General features: G+C 29.4%; 1 long non-coding RNA gene across 3 annotated transcripts; it reads left to right on the forward strand.

Moving 5' to 3' along the window:
• The first annotated feature begins 430 nt into the window (after positions 1–430).
• On the forward strand, positions 431–3,414 carry LOC133821522 (uncharacterized). 3 transcript variants are annotated; one of them, XR_009887643.1, is made up of 5 exons: positions 431–499; positions 610–686; positions 2,876–2,952; positions 3,052–3,143; positions 3,268–3,414. It is a non-coding gene; the product is annotated as an uncharacterized LOC133821522 (long non-coding RNA). The 3 variants fall into 3 exon arrangements; XR_009887644.1 differs by lacking the exon at positions 2,876–2,952; XR_009887642.1 differs by lacking the exons at positions 431–499; positions 610–686 and adding an exon at positions 2,127–2,362.
• The last annotated feature ends 1,539 nt before the right edge of the window (positions 3,415–4,953 follow it).

Raw genomic sequence — 4,953 nt, forward strand, 5'->3', positions numbered from 1 at the left:
ACAAAATAGCAAACCATGTTCTAGGGTCCTCTTTTTTCTCAATGACTTGTCAGTAGCACATATGGAGGTATATATCATACATTGTCAATGAAATTTTAGGATATTTATCATATCATGACTGGAATTTTTGTTGAACTTTACTAGCTCTATGTTGTTCAAGGTCAGTATCCATTTGCATTGTTTATGAGTTGCACTATATTTTATTTGAGTTCCGTATCAATTTTCTTTTTTTATTGGTTGTAGGTTCGACCCAAGGAATTTTGTGTTGGAGTGGTCCATTCTACTTATTGACAACTCGAACCAAAGGTCTGAAATTCTTACTGCTGTTTTCCTTTTGAAACTTAATAATTTATTTGATGTCAATTTAAGTGATAGTTATCTTGTATGATGAATTCTTTGCAGTGGATCAATGGAGTTTGTTGTTCACCCAACAGACTCATTTGTATTTTTCTCGATTTCTGTGAACTTCTCTGCTACTAATACATTCAGTGACTTGAAGGTCTGTCCTTGTTTGACTTCAGTTGATTAGTGAATTATATTGTAAAGTTTGGCCAAAATGCAGATTGATACCACTAATAATTTTGCTAACTTTGAACTTCTCTTTTGCAGGTTGTGAATGTCTTGCCCCAGAAAGGTGGAGCTCCACCGAAGTTCGGTCAAAGACCGCAGTGATGTAGGCTAAACTCGTATGTGTAGAGTGTATTTGTGTTAATTGATGTTTGAGTCAATTTATCTGTAAGTTTTGTTTTGTTTGACTGCTTAAACTGGTTATTATATAAAACTAAGCTTTGCTTAACCTATGCATAATAATTGTTTGATGGAATGCTTCAGTGAGACATATGAGTAAATTGAGTTATTATTATAGCTTTTTCATAATCAGATTTTTTTATGTGGTGTGTATAGATGATCAAGATGATGTATGATCCCTTCTGCCCACTCTAATCATGTACCTTTGGCTCTATGCATTACCGTTAGTAGCCATTTATGTAGCAATAAAGGTGTAAGATATATAAATTATATACGTGTATGCCCTGCCCTGCCTTACCTGTATAATACATAATCAAGATGAAGAATATGCATTCTTGTTATTTCTTTCATCTTCACAAGTTAGTTTTAATTTGTGTTTAGGGACTATAAACTTTCATTAAGGGGTTGTGAATGGTTTAATATGATAAGGCTTGAATTTTGGGCTTGAATCTGTCTTTTGCTTTCATTAGACTTTTTATCTCCACTTTCTTATTGTATCTTTTGTCCTCTATTCTCTATGTAGCTAGTTGCATATATAACTTTCTTATTGCTGTCTTTGGTTTAGTTTAGTTTGCTGTTCACTTTACTTGGTTGTTTATGTGATACTCATGGTATTTGACAACAAAAGCAAAAGTAATATTATCACCCCAAGATAAGAAAATACCAGCAAAAGCAAAACTCAGTAGTGTTACATAGAAAGTTTAAAAATATTATCACCCCAAGATAAGAAAATACCAGGGAAAGAGATTTTAAAAAGAGAAAAGCCCCTCCATTAAACTTCCCATAACCTAACTCTAAACACATTTCCCACTTCCAACTTAGAAAGAAAGAGAAACTTTGGGAGAATAAGAGGAATAGCATGGGCTTCATAAAGGACCTCTAACAGCCATATTCACATTCTACTTGTTAATTTGGATGCCATACTTGATGCCCTGTTGGTTACCTGTCATAGAGAAAAATTTTCCAAAGCTATTTACACATCAATGCTATGTTTGTATTGAACTTTACAGAAAGGAATTAACCTTGCTAGGTCTTTAGAGAAGAAATAAATGGGGATAGAAGTTAGTACAAACTGTATGAATTGTTTCTTCATATTGGTTCTTCTTATGGAATATAGGGTGATAAATTAGTTAGTATGAATTGTCCTTTCCCTTTCTTTTTCTCCTGAGTTGCATAGGTCTGGTTTCATGGTTTCCCTTACTCTCAAATGTGATAAGTTTCAATTCTTGTATTTAATGACCTTATTTGTTTTATTTTTCCTTTGAAATTAGTTTCTCTCTATGTTCTTTGTTCTTTTTGTTTTTCTTGATTTATACTATTTCTTTATGGGAGTGATTTTAGTAACAATAAGAAACTAGCTTTTGGTGTTGAGGAGAACGACTTTCTGATCATCCCTTGAGTATAGAGCGTATAGTAATGTTTGAAGAGTGAATAAGTTTAATATATTTAAAAGAACTCCTTAGGGTCCGATTTTTCATCTCATTTTCTTCATCGTTATTTCTATTAACATTGATTTGGAGAATCCCTAGGTGTGCATTGTTTCTCTCTAATTTTTCAAAAAGTAGTAGTGAGGAGGTAATCTGGTTTTTGTTTGTCTCTATCTTTCTCTACCGAGGTATGGTCTCTCCCTCTCTCTCAAGCTCTCTGTGTTAGCCTTTTCAGTGTTTCCTTATCCCATTTCATCATCTTTAATCTCTAGTGGGTCCATTCAGGTGGAAATTATATTAAATGGTTAATTGGCCCTGTTAAAGCTCTGTTACATTATTGTGATGAAGTTTTTGATGAATTATATTATTTTTATCTCTGGCCACCTGACTTCAGAAAGTTTCACTCACATTTCACTGAATTTTACTTCTACAAGAGCTGTTGCTGTTCTTTTACTTTTAGCTGTTGCTCTTCTTTGTGCGTATGAACTTTGTGCTGTGTATGTTACAGCTGGTTCAGCAATTGCCTTAGCAATTAACCTGCTCTTTATATGTAGAAAGGTGTTTAATGGTAAATGCAGTTCTCCTGTTTGGAGTTTGGTCATTTGTTTCTATGTTTTCTGCTTTTGTAGTAGCAATAGAATCTTGTTGTTCTATGCTTTTTATGTGTTGATAATTGAGTAACACTTTTATTTTTTGAACAGGTCAGTACGTCAGAGCTGTCTTTCTACATTTATGCTTCGTACTTCCTAGAAATTTCATGATCTTCTTATGCATGCAGGTTCTGAGTTTTTCTCTGTTTGTGGCTTCCTAGGATTGGATCTTTAAATTAATGCATGCAAGTTTTGAGTTTTTCTCTGTATTTCTTGTTTAATTTTAGAGGGAAGAAGCAGTATGAACCACCTAGGTACATGACAATAAAGACTGCCATTGAGCAGCTCCTGGAAGTTGTGCAAGCAAAAGTAGAATCTGGTAATGATAACTACTACTATTACTCTATAACTCACTCATGTCTTAACTTTGAATTTCAAAGAACTAAATCAGACTTAGTTTATCAATTTAACATTGAATGTTGTTGTATTATGTTGCGTTGTAGTCTGCAATGAAGACACGGAGTGTGTTGGTTTTGCTAGAATTGGAAGTGAAGATCAGATCATTGTGGCTGGTACAATGAAGCAACTTCAATTGCATGTTTCTTTCCTATCAAATAGTACTATAAGAGTGTGCAACTACTCAAATTTTGACGTGTTATTACGTAAAAAATTAAACTCTTCAATATTTTGTGTTGAAAGTAGTAACTTTTCAATATATTGAATATTTAAGACTACTTGAATACTTAAAGAACATTTTGTTGTTGATGACAGAGTTGAATGTTTTAAACTAATTTTTGAATTGTTAATACAATGTTGAATGCTTTTTACTTTTTGTTATTTGAAAATCAAGTTCATTTGATGATGCTAGTATATATTAGAAAGCTAATTTTAATTATATAAATAAAAAATAAAAATATAATAGAATAAATTAGTGTTATATAAATGAATATATAATGAGAATTTAAACTTATCTAAATATTAAAATAATACGAAAAATGTGTTATAATATCTATTACAATAACACTTTTTATAAGTAAAGAATTATGTTATGCAAACTTCATTATATAACACAAAAAATGTGTTATACTAAAGTGTAGTATAACACAAATTTATAAGTGTTGATATGTGTTATATAATCGACTATAAATAATATAATTAAACACTTATCTATTTATTAAAATAACAAAGAAAGTGTGTTATCGTTGACAGTACAATAACACATATGTATAACAATGATAAAGTGTTATGTAAAGTACCCTGACCTACGATAACATAGTCGGTCTTAACACATCAAAAAGTGTAATAGTATGTTTTGATAACACATTTTTTGTGTTATTAAAAGCATTTTTTCTTGTAGTGTAAGTAATATCTTATAATAATAAATAATATAATAATAATATATTTAATAATATCCATCGATAATAATATTTTATATTCATATACAAAATGATATATTTTTTTATAAAATATCTTTAATTTTAAAAAAAAAGTCTACAAAATAGATATGAACATATTATTATAAATAAATAAAAAAAATTATTTTATTTAAATTTAAATAATAATAATAAATTAATTGACCACAAATAAGCAAATAAAAAATAAGATGATTATATAAATTTTATTATTTTTCTATTTTCTATTCATTTTCAATAATAATAGTAATTAAATGAAACATATAAATATCTTAGAATTTGCAATTGCCTCCACACCATTGGAGATAGTGAAAAATCTTTCTACTAATGATGCTACATAATCTATCTAGAGATTTATCAATTAGCTTATACTTACTAATTTGTTAAAACTTTGATGTCTCTTTTTTCCTAACCACCTCCAACAATCTCAATATCACTTATACAACATAAGCATCCGATAATATCTAAAACATGATAGAAAAATAAGATGAGGATGTTAGAATATCAATATCAATAATTTATAATAAAAGGTTTATTGATTAACAAACATTAATAATTGAATAAATATGCAAACTTTAAATATTAACAAACATTAATAATTGAATAAATACCTGAGTGGATTGTGTTATCATTAACACGTAAATCAATCAAATTTGGAGATATGGATTGGAATTCATTAAAAATTGAAATTGAAAGAGTTTAGAGAGAAGAAGAGAAAAAAAAATTAGAGTAGAAGAAAATATGAGATTAATAGAGAATGTTTAGAATGTATACAAA

This window comes from Humulus lupulus, chromosome 3 (assembly GCF_963169125.1).
Source record: "Humulus lupulus chromosome 3, drHumLupu1.1, whole genome shotgun sequence".
NCBI lineage: Eukaryota > Viridiplantae > Streptophyta > Magnoliopsida > Rosales > Cannabaceae > Humulus > Humulus lupulus.